At 35.2% G+C, this 18,552-nt stretch overlaps 1 protein-coding gene and 1 long non-coding RNA gene across 9 annotated transcripts in view; both read left to right on the top strand.

The window, feature by feature from the left end:
• The window catches only part of PDE4D (phosphodiesterase 4D), a 530,915-nt gene that overhangs the window by 91,417 nt on the left and 420,946 nt on the right, over window positions 1-18,552 (top strand). The window lies entirely within an intron of this gene.
• LOC146424965 (uncharacterized) lies at window positions 362-15,243 on the top strand. Its single transcript, XR_014846758.1, has 4 exons — window positions 362-1,127; window positions 2,031-2,119; window positions 14,063-14,182; window positions 14,939-15,243. It is a non-coding gene; the product is annotated as an uncharacterized LOC146424965 (long non-coding RNA).

The raw sequence follows: 18,552 nt of genomic DNA on the forward strand, positions 1-18,552 counted from the left end.
AATCCTCTTGATGGTTTGAGTTGGTCTCACAGAGTATTTTATAGCTCAGCCACACTAGCAAATCCCTGAATTATACCTGAGTCTCTACTTTTTTGAGTTCTTGCACATTTGTGTGATTGGCTTCCCTTGTCCCTGTTCTTCCTATCTGCCACGATAGTTATCTGCTTGGAGGCTACATTTTCCCAGCATTACAGATTACATTTATGCTCTCAGTTTTTCCACCCAGTGCTTGACTTTGGGCTTTCTTGAAAAGGTGCAGTGTGTGGTTCAGGCCCTCTTTTATGGAAAGGACTGGGAGATGTCAACCATTTGTGTCAGAATTACACCCACCTCTGTGTTTTACTTAGAGTAATTACCCCAAATACAACACCAGATCCAGCCCTCTTGTTTTTACTGTTTGATGGAAATTGCTCCTACCTTTGGAACATTTACTACAGTAGTGAAAATGAAATTAAATAACCCTGAAGATCTCACTCTATGGCTGTAAGAAAATATGCTTAACTTAAGGAGTGTAAACTTAAATGAAGTAGATGTTAATAGGTTAGAAAAGGAAAACATGGGTAGATTAGTGAGTCCTGGAGTATGTGATTAGGAATAAAGGTAATAAAGATCAGGACTTTATACATTTCACACTGAAGGCAGCTAGTGGTCAGGGAGGAGTAAAGGAAAGGCATGAAGGTGGTGGATAATGTAATTAAAACAGAGTTACACTAAAGATTTAATAATCTCCCTACTTTTGCTTGCCACTTACTTATTACAGTATATTTCTAATCCATGACTGAGTTTTTAGACACTTTTCTCTCTTTAAACATGAAGATAGTCTTTCTGGCTCTTCAGTTTGCAAACACTGCATCTTTTGATTCCCTCTTTGAGACCAAATTTTGAAATGGCACCTAGGAGAAAGCTGACTGATGTTGACAGAGTGAGGAATACAGAAGGAGAATGAGTATGTAACTGATGCACACTGTATATGGAGGGAAATGCCACACTGTGTAATTCCTTTTAAAATATATTTTCTGTTCCTGTTTGTCTTTCACTTGTCATATTAAATTGCAGGTAGATATCGCCAAATCTATGCATCTGACAGAGTGCAATGAATGGAGGAACTGGTTCTCCAGCATTACAAGGTTCTTGAAATACTTATAAATACTGAATATTTTCAATTTAAAAATAAAAATGTCCAGACTTTGGAAGTGTGATAGATGTAGAGTACTAAAGAGTGATAAGCAGCAGTTACATGGAGGATGTTTTTAGAGGAACAAATATTGTAGTAGTGGCAGAACAATTTGCTAGATGTCTTTGTTGGAAATGGAAATGGTTTCATGCTAGCTGTTATGCAAAAACATTGATAATTCCCTGTCAAGGATTACTGTTCCTTGGCCACTGACAGCAACAGGAGACATGAGGAATTAATAACAAGGAAGAGTTGAGTAGTATCAAAACTTGAGTAAATTGACAAGGGCAGCATATTCCAAATTAAGATTGCCCTTCAAATCTTGGGTGGTGGTCTTGCTTTTGGAGTTTTGTAATTTCTGTTTTGTTTCTTTAGCAACAGCTTCAGAAACTGCTGTGACTGTATGTAAAAAACAAGAATTTTTTTTCTTAATGTTATACGATTTTTCTCTTGTGATACATGCAGTATATCTTGTCTTTTATCTATGTATGCACACATGTTGGTACACATAAATATAGGGCCTAGAAATGCAGGAAGCATATGCTATGTGTGTCATTAGGGAGCCCTTCATGAAGAAAGAACATGATCGTCTTTCCCCAAATGAATAAATAGCTCCATAAAAAACCAAACCAAACCAAACCAAACCAAAGCAACCAAAAGCAAACCCCAAAACAACCAACCGACCAACCAACCAAAAAAAAAAAACACCAAAAATAAAACCCACTAAAAAACCCGCAAACAAATATAGTTCTGAAAAGAGCTAATATCAAACTTGCCTTTCTATGAAATATGAGGCTTCTCTCACTGAACTCAAGTTTCTTACCTTACTAAAGATTCTTATCTTATGGGATCTCAGGTGGAACACTGCAAACTGCCTGTGAATAGTGAAACTGCATAATCTGTAGCCCCTGAGCAGATGCATCTGATGACTTGAAGTTGGAAAAGGTAATAATATCCATGAAAGAGCTAGTTAAATAATCAGATTCTTTTCTATTTCTTTCAGCCCTGCAGAATCTGGGAATATCTGTTTTGTCTGTTTCTTCTCTTTCTCTCTCCTTTTTAAACTTTGTTATGATTTGGACTAAAACCCAGCTAAATAAAAGAAAGAATATGTCAAAGCTCTGGGGAATTTCTGGTTTTCATTGAATCCTAGGATTTTATGATTCAATACAGTTTGAGAACACAGCTAACAGAAAGAGACAACCAGCATTATCTCTAGCCAAGTCTGTGCAACAAAAGTCCCCATGAAGTGCTTCCTTCAGAACTGGGACTGCATTCATGTAAATATTTTGATTTTCAAAGTGGAGAAAAACCTGTTTCCAAGATTGTTGATGAAATTTTTTGGTTAGTTGTTGCTGAATATTTGGGGATAGATCTTAAATAACATTCACAAAAGCCCAAATGAGATTTAAGGGGCATTTTTTTCATGGTTCTGTAAAGAAAGAGGTCAAAGGAAACAAATTTTGCAGTTTGTCCTTCCATATTCCACTTCTGCTGTTTGTAATTTTCACATTTAAATATGCAGAATAATGAGAAATTTTTCTACTCCTCCCTTTGTCTCTTCATAGAACCAATTAACTTTGTACCACACTTACAATAAGTCCTAGCAAAGATGGCTTTTTATTTTGAAACCTCCAAAAACTCTGAGTTACTGCCTCTGCCCTGTCAGTCATAAGCTGGAAAGATTAAAGAGGCTCAGACTTGCTCTAGGGCTAGCACTCATATCTCAGACCCTGCATTCTAGAAAATTATTTGCTTTTGATTTTTCAGCTCTATCTGCTTTTTTTTTACTGCTGTGCTTCTGTTCTCATTCTTCCTCCTCCACCTTCCACCCCCCTGCTCCTTTCTTTTTTTTTTAAATTCAGGATAACCTGCCTAGAGACTTAATTACTAATGACTTCACCTTTTCTATGTCAGAATATAAAAAAATGGAAACATTTAAATCTGATGGATTTTCACTATGATTTGTGTCCCTCCTGAATATTAGGCATTCCTTGGTATAACTTTCAAGCTTTACTGTTGCTTTGGGCTCCTAGCTGTTAGCTTTCACCTATGCTTTTCACACATGCTTATAGCTTTTTCATGGTCCTATCTGCTGTTTTGAAGCATTTTCTGGGTCTCTGAAAGGATGTTAGACCACCCATCTTCCTTTCCTATTTAAGATCCAGAAAGGTAGTGAGAGCAATAGTGCAATGTCCAAAAAAATTAATCTGTTACAAAGTGCGAACTAAGTTAATTTTTGTCAGCTGTTTTACCAGATATTACAGATTAGGATATTACAATATTGCATTTGGCCTTTTGCTGTAAAATGCAATCGTAAAAACAGAATTGAAAAATAACTTAGGGCTCACCTGAAAAAGCCAGTGTAGCTATATCAAAGAAACACTTAGGTAATTTGCATGTTCTTAAATAAGTACAAACTACCACTGATTTAAACATTATTTTAAAAAAATGAATTAAGTTTCATAACATTTTAGCTAAGGGATTGAAAAACCATCAAATTTTGCATGAGATGTGGGATTTAAAAAAAATATATATGTTATGCTTATACATTTTAAATTACCATGCCTTGATAAAATTGATTTCATAACATAAGTGAACTTTTGAAAATACTTAATGCCCCATTCCTCCATTAGGTTAATGAACTATAATTTTCTACCTATGAAAATTGACACTTAGGCAAAGTCTATCACACTCTTATCTACAGGTTTTTCTCTGAATGTTCTCCATAAATAGTGGCAATTAACAGCAAATTTTCACCTCTTTCTGGAATGGAGCATTGCATATCATTGATTTCCTCCCAGGGATCAATATCTGCATTGCATGACATATGTCAAGACCTAAATTTTGCTTAGTAATAATAGTCTTTGAATGATAAAGTAAGAGCAAATGGATTAGGGTGGGAAGGGAAATTTAGATAGATAGTGAGGAAAAACTTAGCTGAAATTGTTATATGTCTGCAAGCATCTCCTTCTGGCCTTGTCTTTGGCGTCTTTGCTTCAGAAGATAAAATGCTAGAATTTTTTTTATGTCGTTAAAAATTCGTCCAGAAAAATTTTTCACTTATTATTCCTTTTATTACTAACCAGCTCTGTGTCCCAATCTAGACAGTAAAAGATCAAGTCTCAAGGGTTTTGCTATGGTCTTTTCAGAATAAAACAATAATCTCCATGCAAATACTCTTACTTATGATAGTCTCTTGAGAGAGCAAATTAGGATTTCTGCATTCATCTTTTGAAAGAGTGGCTCCTCTGTTACAGGAAGGGGTTGTTTTAGGAAAGAAAAAGGAGAACTACATTGGAAAATGATATTAGATATAGCATTGAAGAATAATACTTTGTAAATAATGTGCGGTTTTCTAATAAAACCTGTGAAATCAGGTGATTTCAGGGTGACCATCACAAACAGTGTGATGTTATGGCTGTACACAGACCTTTATCCAAGTTGCTTTGCTGGCTGTTTTGGCATCTCTCTATGTGTGTTAGCTAGACTTCTTTCTTCCTTGAATCTTCAAATGCTTCTTACTTACCTAGCAAAATATACTGATATAAAGGAAAGACAACAAAGATACCTGTCACTTATCCATTTAATTACTCTTATAGTTCTTTTTCATCCTGTGCCTTTTAGGGTCACTTCTGACTGAAAAATCTCAGTTTATAAAATTATCTAAAAATATGAGTAGTTTATAATATTTTTGTATTTTATCTTGATCAAATTAAAAATTACTATGTTACTATCTAGATTGGTACATAATAGTAGCAGATAAAATATGATTGGAACACTTTAACAACTTTTGAGCTTGGTTATAGCATCTGTCATAAATACCTCCGTTGAAAGTGCTTCATATTTTCCAAAGTATCCTCTGGTTTCTTTGGTTACACAGTACCTTGAGTAGTGAAGCAGCCCCTGTTAACTATTTACATTTTCTTAATCAGGAATACCTCAGAAGTCTGATCAGAACTGTTGCTATTTTACAAGCATCTGCTATGTTCATGATTGTGTCTTCCTCTTCATCTGCACTTTGGTACAAAGATTTAATTAAAATAGTTAAAATAACAGACAACAGATGTGATCGACTCAACTACAAGTCAGCACTTTGAGATTCCTCTGTGGATGAGCAGAAATTAAAACAATTAAAATTCTGTAATTTATTTCAATTACTTTGTGTACCAAGATTAGTTAAACACCATTGTCTTGCAACATTGCTTTCCAATAGTTAATAACATGGAATTCTTAATAGCTGCCTACAGACTTTGCAAAAGATATTATGCAGATAGGAAATTCCTGCCTTTTTTCTGATTTCCTAATGAGAGTGTATGCTATTATTTCTTTAATTCCTGGGTTTTTTCACATTAAATGATCCACAACACTGCTGTTGTATGAGTTAGCAGCAGCAGAGCACTGGAATCTCTAAGTCTTATATTTTGCCTTACATAAGATCATCAATCTCAAGTGTGTTGCACAGTGAATGAAGTCTGGCTTGCATAATTCCTTGGGAAAGCTATATTTTGATTATTTCTAATTGCAAGCTGGGTGTTCAATTGAGGCTGACTATGCCTCAAGCCTTTACTTGCTTTCTTCAGTGATAGGATTTTATACTTTTAGGAAACTAACTGCATATAGAAATGGGAGAGAATTTTCCTCTAAAACAGTCTAAACATCTTTTCCTCTAAAACAGTCTAAATAGAATTAAATATATACAAATTAATTAGCTTGTGCTGACTGTAATGTCATAATTTGTTGAGTTGCTGTCCATCAGACTTTATCATTCATCAGAATAATCAAGATAAAATGGGATGCAAATTAGGTAATAAATATATTGGATGTTTATTCCCTAATCATGCCTTCCCCTTCTTCCCTGCCATGTCAACAACTAGGTCACTGTTCATTTTTTCTTTAGTTAACCACATACTCCTTTTCTGTTCCTCAGTGCGTAACAATACCTTCTACTCTTATAGTTTCTCTTTGTAATTCCATTTTAACTTTGACCTCCCTTCTGGTGGCATTTCTCCATGAATAATCCCTCTCAAAGGTAAATACAAAGTAATAAAAAAAAAGAAATTCCACTATATTGTCCTAGGATTGAATCAATGAGTATGGATGTTATAGAGAAGCCACAGTAAGAGGGGTGAGTTGGGGAGAGAACATTATTCTCTCTATAAAAACATTGCAAACTAGCTCTGGTGCATAAACTGAAAGAATAAATATGATAGAATTCATCCATCACTGCATCACTGAAGAAAAAGCAAGCAAGCAAGCAAACAAACAAACAAATAGTGCAGCAAAGTAAGTATCATAGTTGAGAAGACCAAAATACTACTTCCACAGAGCTGAATAATATTATTACCCCTGGAACAAAATTACTCCCTCAAGAAAAGCTATTGGTTTAGCAATATTCCAAAAATCTTTGCAAAAGCATCCTCTGAGCTTGGTGGAGTGCAATTTCAAATAAGTTTAAAATCAATTTATTACTTTTGTCATGGTTCTTGTAAGGTACCTTAGTTGGCATTTTATAGAAGAGAAAGGGAGCAATTTGTGACAGAGTTTAATTTTTTGGCTGGGTTAGTAAACAGGAGCAGGGAAATACTCAAAGAAGAAACTGTATTTCTAACCATTTCTCTCTATTAATGAAGCACTGAAGAGTGCAAGTTTTTTAAAGTATAGAATAGGATCGAGGAAGCTGTGTCTTCAGTGAAGCTGGAAAAGTAAGATACATGGCTTAGTATAGCATTTGATAAGCACAAGAGTGGGGGAAAATATTTAAAAATTGGGATTTCTTAATGGAACATAAATATGAAACAAACAATCTAAATATATGAGAACAACAATCTAAATAATAAAAAATTTCCATTTTCAACTTAGGATTTTCAGAGTTAAGCCTGTTTGTTGACATTCCTCTACTGGAGTAAAAACATGGAATGATTCCTCTTGCTGTGTAAAGTTTTTAGAGAACTGTGCCTCAATGTCTTTAACTGCACATAAATGTATACATAAGATTTTCTAAGTGTTGAATTTCAGGCAGCTTGTATACTATTGCTAGAGAAGTCTTATATTCTGTAAAAGGACAATATTTTTAGTTATAGGACAGTTTTTATAGTGCCATTTTCAGAGTAGGTGAAAATTTTGTCAATACATGGAGTGCTTGTATGGACAGAGATAAGCAATTTATCTATCTTGAGCTCTGCAATATGGCACTACGAATTTTGTCCAGATTTTGCACATTTTTATCTCTCGCACCTATCCAAATGGTAAACCATCAACTCCTCCTCATCCTCCTCTCTCCACAGTACATGGGGGTTTTATATATGTTTTTTTTTTAAATAATGAGTCTAGGAAAAAAATTGTAATGCTGTTTCATGAAATGACTACAATAGGTGTAAAATAGATCATGCTTATATAATGTAAGTACATGTATTTATTGTCCATGAGAAATTGCAGGTTGGCTGTTAATTGCCAGGTTCTCAGGTGAGCACAGCATGCTTAGGAAATATTCATGCCCACATGTTGAGTTACAGCCACTTTTTTTCTGTATAGCACTGTATGTAGTGCCAGAGTGTGCTATTCTGTGATCATCCAGTGCTCCAGGAGACTCAGAGCTGAAGCAGTAAATCTGTGTTTTAAGAGCTGTAGAAAATTTTATGAGTAGGCACAAGGAATGAGGATTTTATTGGTACTCAACAGCAGAAACCTCTGTACATATGTCTACAGTCACAATCCTTTTCTCGTGCTGTTGTACTTTCACTGTAACAGGTGGTATAAAGAAGGATAGAAAGCAGTGAGGGAAATTTATAGGATTTGAAGTGATTCCACAGTTTAGATGAAGTCTTATGTTTTTGCATGATAACACCATTTTTATGCTGGTTATTCCAGGGAAAAACAAATTAAATAAATCAATCTGATCTTTTTAAGGAAATGACTTGTGGAAATTTTGTTGAAGGAACTTAGAGAAAAATCTCTTTGCTTCTTGGAAATGAAGGGATATTGAATTAAAAACATGCAAAATTAGTCATTCTGGTGCTATAACTCATGTCTAATTTTATTTTTTGCTTTTTTTTGATAGTTGTCATTGTTGTTGATTTTTTAAACAGAAGAAGAACCTAGGATGACAATGGCTATGTTATGGCCCCAGTTCTGTCCTCTTCAGAGCAAGTTTTCTGTTTTTAAATTTTTAATATTTGGAGAAAGGAATCTCTTGTGGAAGCCATTTGGAAATTTGGTTTTGGAGCCGGCCTCCCTTGTGTCCTACACTTACTCAGAACTTAGAATAAATTGCAAATATGCCAGTGCCAAATTCAGCACATGTTGCAGCTCTCCCTGCTTGACCAGCTGTTATTAAAGGTGACAGATACTGCAGTCTGAAAATAATCAAGGCCTTATGTTGACTCAGGAGGGCATTTCAACTGTCATGCAGATGAAAGCTATTGACATTTACCTGTGTTTTGTTTTCCTTTGTTTCATTATTTACTTAATGTGCAGGTTAGAAGAGATAGAAAATACTAATCATCAGTAGAGTGGAGCACTTACAGTGGTCTGAGAAACTGCAGCAACAGTTAGATTTTTATGTACCCTCTGCTAGGCTGGGTAGATGGAGCTATCAATCTCTCTCCTTTCACTGCTGGGATGAAAAGCATGAGGATGTTATTGCTCCTGTAAGAAATGGACAGTCTGTAACTCTTGAACCCCATGCAGTTTGAAAAAGGTTACTAAAGAGAGTAGTTTAACTTGTAGTTTGATTCTGACAATTTATTCACTGATGTGAAATCACTCATGAAACAGAATGGATTTAAGCCTGCTGTGTGCACTGTTTGTGTTACAGTCGATTATGTACTTTTGCTGTAATAATTTTATGAAACAAATACTATTATGAAACAGCATAATTTAATATAAGTATGCATTAGCTAACTCTTGATTCTTACTCTTTCATCTCATAAATGTGACTCTATATAGGTCTAAAGAAGTCTTCCCTGGCAAATCTATTAGTGTGATCACATTTTAAAGTCCACTGAAATACTTTTCAATCGAAAGACCTCTTTGGAGAAATGGCCATTCTCCAGTTAAAACTGTGTATTAATCTCTGTCTCAGTATAAGGCTCAGTATCTCCCTCACAGCTGTCAGAGACTTGTGGCCTTTTTGTCCACCTGAAATACAAGACTTTGCTTAAAACCTGACCATTTTAAAATTGTGGGGTAATATAATCTGTTGTCTTGGACTGCCGTATCTAAAACACAGTCAAGAGTTTACAAAGGATTTGGAACCCCTGTGAGTGACAAAAATGGAAACTAAGTATGTGCCATATATTTACGATACCTATTGTTGTTGGTAAATTTATATTGTAACTTGAAAGGAAATTGTATTTCAAACTCAGTTTATTCATATCAGAGTAGAAACTGACTGTTCTAGAGATGTACTATTGTCAAAATATACAGATAACATAAAACTTCCTACAAAGCAATGTCTAAGTGGAGCTTGTGGGGAATGTATCCATTACCAACTTGAAGTAAAATTCCTAAGGAGCTATTGCTACAAATTCCTAGTATTGAGATAAGCTTAGGAATCTTCAAGTTAACCTTGTATTCAAACATGCTGAAATAGGGAAATACACAGTAGAAGCATGCAGAGTGCTATGATGTACTGGAACCCATATGAAAAGCAGTGAAAAGGATACTTATATATTTTTAAAGTAATTTGGATCTAAAATTTTAGTATAAGTCATAAAATGTCTGAATCAGAAAAATGTGCTCTTATTTATGATTTTCTTGCAAGAAGACTTTATTTCAGCTGAATCAGAAACTGTTCATGAAGAATATTATTGAGTAGAAAAAAACCCATAAAAACATTTCCAATTTTGAATGAAAATATTCTTTTAGAATAGAATCCCTACAGAATCATTTAAGATAGTCTGGAGTGTGTAAATATGCAGAATCATACCCATAATTTCTTATTTTATATTCTTTTTTCTTGTCACAGCTGGGAAATAGTTCTGCCCAAAATGAATGATTTTTTTCTTTTAAAAAGAGATAATTTTGCTTGCTGTGCCTGAAATGTTGTCCCTTATGAATTATGGCTTTAAAAATGTTATTACTTGTTTACTATTGTTTAAGGTGGGGACACTATGATGTCCAAAAAATCACTGAACGTGTGTAAAGTATAATTAAAAGGACATGAGTTTTAAACCAGAATAACTGTAAAATGCATCACTGACTTGCAATAGGGTACTTGAAGATAATTATTTTAATTCATTTTCTAGATAAGAAAATGCAACAACTTTAATTTAGTCAGACTTTACTGAAACATTTGATATGATATCCCAAATGCACTGATTAGTTATTGTGAAGACAATGATCAGTTTAAGAACTGAAGGTTGGACAAAGAATTATCTGAAAAACAGGCAGCAAGTTTTATTGAAGTGATATCTACAATATTAGTGGGAGGTTACACAAAGATTTCCTTTGTGGTTTGGTCAACTTGATTTATTTCAAGTCGTGAGGCATCATCTATAAATGGAAGTCTGTGATTATCTCCTGTGAACATGTTACTGGCTTAGCGGAGTAGCTGAAATATAAAGAAATTTAATAACTTCAAAGAAAAGTCATACACATAGGGGACTTAATTACAAATATTTCTGCTATAAGTTGAAGGCTTACTAACTTCAAAGTACAGAAGACAAGACAGACCTCAGACTCTTAGCAGGGTACAGATTGACTAAATGTTAACAGCATGAGGCTGCTGTGAAAAATAAAATGGGATTCTAGAACACATCAGGCAAGCTCTTTCTCCTACTGAAATGAATACTGTTGTATTGTATAATGGAAAATTGTCCCAGTGGAATATATCATACATTTCTCATTACTCCAGTTAGTGAAAGGTTTATTCATTTTAGGAGAAATATGGTGTGGACTAATAAGATGATGTTATACTGCTGAATCCTCTTAGAGAAGACATTGGCAGTGATATAAATAGATAAATAAAGTCTGGGAGCCAGGAAAGATTAAGATCTTACTTAAACTGAAGGAAATACCAGTACCAAAAATTAAAAAGAATGGAGTGCCTATCAGGACATTTAGATATTCAGGTATGAAGTATCAGGGAAGTGAGATTTCAAAGCAGACTTCCATTTACATGTGCTGGAGCAAATTATCATTATTATTTTGTGGGAGGAATTATATGGCTGCAGTGGTAGTAGGAGGCTTAATTTGGCAACAGAGAAAGATTAACAGAATTTTTAACAGCAAGATAAAAGTAAGGAGCCTTTTATAGTTTGTGGTTCTGTTGGTGGATGGACAGTTAGGCCTCCCAGGTTTACAGAATATGTAGTAGATAGGCTTCTCAATATACTTTCATTTGTCAGCCTGACAAGCGGGTTACAATTTCTGGTGAAGTAAATTATCTAAATGATGATAGAATTTTGTTTGTGGCTTCCAGATAAAGTGAATTTTCAGGTATCAAATCAGAGCTTCTTGGGGTGCCATCACTTTTAGGATACAGAGAGAATCATTGTCAGCCATACCAGATGTACTGTGCTCAGCTTGTAGACTGGGAGCTGTGTTTCCATCTGATTAGGAAATCTCCAGAGCAATTCAGAATATCTAAGATGGGAGTGTCCTCTTTTCTCTGCTGAATAGGTAATGAAATTATATTCCTGACTGAAGTTACATTCAATCATTCAGACAATGAATATCCGTGATTTGATCCTGAATTCTGTGTTAGCATGTCTTTCTTATCAGCTTCCTGATTTAGATTCTTTCCACTTTGGCCTTTATTTTCAAGTGATTGAGAAGCTACTGGGAGTGGAGGAAAAAGGAGGAAAATAAGTGATATAAAACAAGAGGAAGAGGTAAAGGAAAGTAAGTGATACAAAGATAGCATCAGACTTTTTTTTGCCTACTTGAACACTCATTTTCTGCAAAAGTCTACACATTCAGATTTTAGGTACTGTGGAGAAAAATGTATCACTAAATATGTTTGCTCTTATATAAATCTGTGCAGCTACTCTAATACAATCAAACCTTAGGGGAGGAAAAATCTTTAAACTAGAAAAACAATGTGATATTTTGTCTTCATTCTGAAAAAAATAATCATATTAATTTAAAATAAGAATTTACTTTATGAGAGAAGTAAACATCAATGCTCTGGCTTTTAGGATATTCACTCGTGTTTTTAATGAAAATTGGTGATTTGCCTTTGGAAATCTGGAGGTGACTCCTAATACATTATTTACTTCCTCTGCTGGGATTTGTGTTTGGTTTTACATGCCTCCTTTCAGTGATGTTTGGTCTGAAATGATGTATGCATGTTGGCTGATGCAATGAAAGATTTTATGGAGCTCTTAGACTGCATTGTGTGAAGCATTCAAAGGAAGTTTAGACATCATCTTTGGTAGAATTGGAAGATATGTCTCTACTCTGTTTCAAAAGAGATATATTTGGCTTACCTTTCAACCAAATGAAAACAGGACAATGTAACAAAATCTTTCTCTTCAGGAAAAGGGATTTATTTTCTAATTTTTTTTACCAGTGCCAGACTTTTATGTTTCTGCCTGCTGAGTTATTCCACTTTTTTCTGCTGCTAGGGATAAAAATGAACACAAAAGCCCCACCCCAGCCCCATTTCACCAAAAAACTTCAAACCAGTGGACTAACCAACCAAAAAAACCACACAGACCCCAAAAACCCACACCAAAACAAGCAAACAGAAAACCCCAACGAAACCTAACAACAACAACAACAAAACCCTCTGTCCCAACAGTATCTTTCAATCTTTGAAGTGATCCTTGGTCCAGCAAGCTTTAGAATTGCTTTAAGTTGATAAAAAAAAAACCAACAAAACAACATTATGGAAAGTTTACTCACATCTTAATGTGAAATTCAAATAGTTTTTTTACTCATGATATTCAGAATGTCAATACCCAGCTCAGTACATATGACCACTCTGGATATTACGTACCATTCATGGACTCTGCACAATACTAGTGGTTTCTCTCCAGCTAGAAATACTCCTCCAGCATTGCCTTTCCCTGTGTCCATGCTATTTTCTTGCTTAATTTGTCACGTTTGATGAGTTCTTCAGGATTTACTATCTAAAGTAACTGTTAATGGCATCCCTCATGAAAGCAGACATATCAATTTAAAAAGAGTTATGGTACATTCATATTTTTGGTCTTCACTTTTGATAAAATATTTTTAGTTAAAGCTTTTAACTTCAAAGTCTGTTTCTTTTAGGAAGCCACACAAGCAGCAAAATTTCTGTGAGACGGACAATTATGGTATTTAATTGTTTTTTCCTGTTTTTGTTTGAGGGGTTTATCTTTTCTTCCCCTCCGCCTTCCACACTGACAAATTTACACTCTGAAGTCAGTTGATGCAAAGTATGAGACAGGACATTTGGAACAATTTTTAATGCACAAAAAAATATACTGAGGAGAAGTTTAATACCAAATGAGTGTACTGCTGCAGATGATCAGTAAGTGCACTGGTAGAGGTGCTTTGGGGAGATTTTAGAAGCACTTTGAATGTAACAAGTAACATTAAACCCTAGTGTTCCAGAGTACTGAGATCTGCTTTCATATCAGCCTGAGCCCTAGCACTCTTGAAGGGTCTTCCTGCCCATCAGAATGATTATCTGTAATGCATCCTGAGCTTTGATGGTTTTTTGATAAATCTTTGCTTGCCTGCAAGAGATGATGCTTTGGGTCTTAGGCCAGGATAGGCTAGTTTGTCAGAGGCATATTTCAGAATAATATTTTTTAAATCTGTGAAGAGTTTTTTTGATACACAATCGTGTAAGCAAGTTCTGATTAGGGAGATGGATTATCACTGCATAGAATTAATAAAAACTGATCTGAATATTGGAACCTGCAGATTAACATCAGCTGTGTTTATGCATTACAGAAAACTTGTTTAAAAGAGCATTGATCTAAGAATGGCTGTGTCAGGAGAGAACATAGGATCATTCAGCTAATATTATGTCTCCTAAACATTCATTAGGAAGCTTCCCTGGATTACCCTTCTGTGAGTGGATAGTCTGAGTCTCTTCTTAAACACAAATAAAAATTTACAATCTGCAGTAGTGTCAGCAAGATTTTCACATTTCAGCCAAATGCGTAGAGACTCCTGTTCCTTTGTCAGCTTTGAACCTTATTCCTGCCATCTTCATTTGATGGCTCCTGCCTGTAATTTTTATATTTATTTTATATAAAAAACATATTGTTAAAGATTATCTAATTCACTGGTTTTCACTGGTTTTGACCAGGTATGAAGTAACCATTTTCCATTGATGTACATTTATTTTTTGCAGTCTGACAAAGCAAGGAGTAAATGTTTATGATGAGTATTTAAAAATTAAATCCCCAGTCTGCAGAGTTCAGTGATGCAGAAGGGCTCTCTGTGCTCAGAACTGATAGACCTATGAAATTCTGCAACTGTACAGTAAGAAGTCAAACAAATAAGTTCTTTGCTCAGAACTAGTAATATATTAAGAATGAAACCTGTACAATTAGCATGACAGTAGTGTCCTGCAGAAAAATTATTTTCATTTCATTTTTGTTAATTGTTAGAATAAGAACTTTAGTGCAGGTTTAAAACTCTTTCAGACACTTCCCTGTAGTAAGTTGAATAGATAATTCTGTGTATTCTGGAGAGAAGATACTTCAGTGTGTGTCATCAAGGGCCTTGTATTCAGCCTTACTCTGATCTCTTCTATAACATTTTCCCTAATATAACTCCTGGCTCCTGATTTATACATGTTTTGTTTTGTTATTTTTACAGTTTGTCATGACAGCACCAGGAACTTTTCACCAAGATAGATTTTCTGAAGCAGAGAATTTGAATACAGTAATGGAAAAAGAGCTGTTTATGAATAAGAACTACATAATCTCTGTTAGCAGGATTTTATTTAACTATCCTTTAAAAATAAACTTGTGATTTTTATTTCCTTGTTATAAATGTAGTTCTAGAATTTTACTGTATAGACCACTGGGTTCCTATCACTTGGTAGGTTCCTGCTGGTAGGAATAGACACTTGTTTACCATTAAATGTTAATTCCTTAAATAAAGTTATTATACAGAATGCATCTGTAGAGAATTGTTTTGTTGTATTATCCACAGTGTGCTAAGGATATAAAACCTTTCCTTTTGAATAAACAAGTGGTATGGATACTAAGTAACAAGATAAAGTTATAGACTGTTTAAAAGACAACTGCTCACTGGAAGTGGATTTCTTCCTCAAAAAGTAGAACTAACTATCTTGAAAACTATGAAATAGAAAAGCAAATTAAATTTCGTGCTGAAGTCTTTGTAGCAGGCAGAAGCATGTGTCTGGATCTATTACTGTAAATCTCCACGGCATGGAACAACATAGTGAAAATCCCCCAAATTTTAAAATTGTTTATTTAAATCAGTGTAGACAAAACCAAACAGAATTACTTCCAAACATGAAATCATAAATATGCATAGACTATTTGCCATATATTTTTGGAAGGGTTTCTTCAAAGTAAGTCCAATACCTATATAATTTATACTGCATTGCATGGCTAGAAACTAAAATTCTTGTTTAAACAATTCCTGAAATATTCATAGACACTGACTCTGTATGTCTTTTTCCTCTTTCCCACATTTGCTCGGTGTGAGCATTTCCCTCCAGTAAACAGTTTCATCAAGGTTTTAAAGGACTTGCTAGTGTAATCTCTCATGTGTAGTATTCTTTCTGAAAAAAAAAAAGAGGATTAAGGAATTTCTAACTGCTAGGAATTTGTTTCTCTTATCATTGGCCTTCTGGCTTCAAAATATTAAGTGAGTTTGGTTAATTTCTGTTTTATAAAGATAATTGATTTTTTAAAATATTGGGTTAAAATTCTGGCTAGGTTGAAAGGAGAAGGCACTCTTTCCATTGTCCCCAGTGGGAGGACACTAAATGAAATATTCTGTCCTGCAACATATTTGAGTTCTGGGTCTTAGATTCATTACTCTGTGCAGAGATTTGGGAGATTATTAATTATCTTACCAGTCTTACTCTAGTTATCAATTTCAAATGGGTAAATTATTTATCAAGCTATACAGTTCAGTTTTGGAGACAAGATTTATCCCTGTGTGGTAAATAATACTAGAATTTAGCAAAAAAAGGGTTAATGTAATTTCTGACTGACTGAGGGGGAATCTTCTTCTTTCTCCTGATCTAGAGAATGAAGACAGAGTGAGTGCTGGGCAAGACCCACCAAAGGCCAGCTGTGCAAAATTTGTCCAACCACCCACCCACAGAACCAGTACAACCAGAACCATACACAGGGTGTTATGAACCGGAGACTCTTTGCTGAGAGATCCTGAAGAGTCCATTTGTCACCCCAACAGTATCTCTAGAGATGTATGTTGCCTGCCAAGAGGTTGCATCTGTGGTGTAACAGAAAGGCTGCTGAGCCTGCAGACCCATTCCTATTATTCCAAGTAGCATAGGATGCAATGAACTGACCCAGAAATATCAAGAGACTTTAAGACCCTTGGAACAGTCCCTTGGCTGTTGTCCTCCTTGCCCTCCCAGTCAGATAAGGGGATTTGAGAAAAAAGGAGATTAATTGAACAGGTGAATGGCTGTCTGTATAGCTTGTGTCATGCCCAAAGTCTCAGTCTCTGTGATCTTTGGCACACCTTTGAGAAACTGGACCTGTTTACAGCTGATAGAGCTCAACTGTCCAAGTGTGAGCAAGAATGTCCTGTCTGGACTTGTAAAAAGAGAATTAAATTAGATTTAATATGGACAAAGAATGATGTTCTAAGAACTCAAGAAGAGCCAAAGGCTGCTGAAGCATTAGGAAGCAATAGGGAAACCACTGTGGACTCCCTAGAGGGAATTAGGGTAAATTCCTCTAAAAAGGGCGTGGGGCCAATAGTCCAGCCAAATATGTCTATACCAGGGCATGCAGCGTGCAGCATGGGAAACAAACAGGAGGAGCTGGAAAATTCTGCTCAAGTGAAAAACTATGAGCTGATGGCTATCACAGGAACTCAGTGGGATGAATTGTATGATTGCAGTTCTGTGATAGATAGCTATAAAGAATTCAGGAATGACAGGCAAAGAAGGAGAGGTGAGTGAGTGGTTCTCCATGCCCAACCTGGGATTTATTTCATGAAGCTATCTCTGAGGAGGAGAAATGCACAGGCCAAGAGCTAATGGGTTAACCAAGCCAACAGAGAAAACTTTGTTTTCTATAAACTGACATAAAAATGCAGCCAATGATGCCATTCTATTTAAATTATTTTGCTTCCTGCATAAAATGTGTGACATACTCTTCTGTTTGTTTGTTTGTTTGTTTGTTTTTCCATTTTTTTCCTCTCAAGTTGTCATTAACAGTGTTATGCCAAGATATGTTATGGCAGATTAGGATGCTATGATTTATTTGCTAGAAAGAACAAAAAAGGCAGTGTGGCTGTTGCTCCTCTAACTGCATATTTCCTGCTTGGCAGGAGCATCTGATATTCATTGGATCACTGCACTGCTTAGCACTACAATACTATTGTTCTGGCTGCAGCATTTGTTTCAGGACTGTATTCGATTTTAGTATAAAGCCTAAAAATAGGAAAAATGTGACAGTCTTACACATGGTTTACCATCTGATTCTTCAGGCACTGAATCCTAATTCAGCACAATTTGCAACTCAGAGTCATGTTTTCCTTTATGTTGTACATCCTAATGGTCTTTGACAAAGCTGTGTGGAATCAGTCACCAGTTTTTCACCTTAAATATAACAGTAGAAAGGTGTAGTACATATGCTACTGTGGATCATTCTTAGTGCTTATGTTTGATAGTGAATGTTAAGAAGTTTATTTTGCTCCTTTATCAAATCCTTGTCTAAACTCAGAGAAACAGATCCTGTACTCCCCAGTTTTGTGTCAATATGATTTCCTACAACTTTAGAGTCCACTTTGTTCTGAGGTCAGAATGTGGCACTCATCCTTCAGTACTATTGGATTCAACACAGCCAATACTTGGAGGGCTGCATAGTGACACTTTTTTAGTGATTTCACACACACATTGACACAGTTGGTGGTTCAGCCAGATTCAGTAATTTCAACACCTAGTGGTTTTCCTCAGTGCCATTATTAGTATTTGATAGTATTGTTAGGCTAGAGTTCTTTAAAAACAAGCAAACCAACACAGGTTTAGTACGCAAAACCATTTTTAATACAATTAACCTCTATTCCATATTCTGTACTTAATCTGACATATGTACTCTTATGTAGCACAACAACCATAAACAGACAAGCACTGTTTCACAGAGTTCGTAATTTAACATAACACAATGAATAAGAGTAACAAATACGAAGAGCAAAGGATACACAAATAACATGTACAGGAATTATGGGTTTTATTACCAAGTTGCAGAGTTTGG

The sequence above is a fragment of the Lichenostomus cassidix genome, chromosome Z (genome assembly GCF_008360975.1).
Source record: "Lichenostomus cassidix isolate B80296 chromosome Z, HeHo_3.0, whole genome shotgun sequence".
NCBI classification, from domain to species: domain Eukaryota; kingdom Metazoa; phylum Chordata; class Aves; order Passeriformes; family Meliphagidae; genus Lichenostomus; species Lichenostomus cassidix.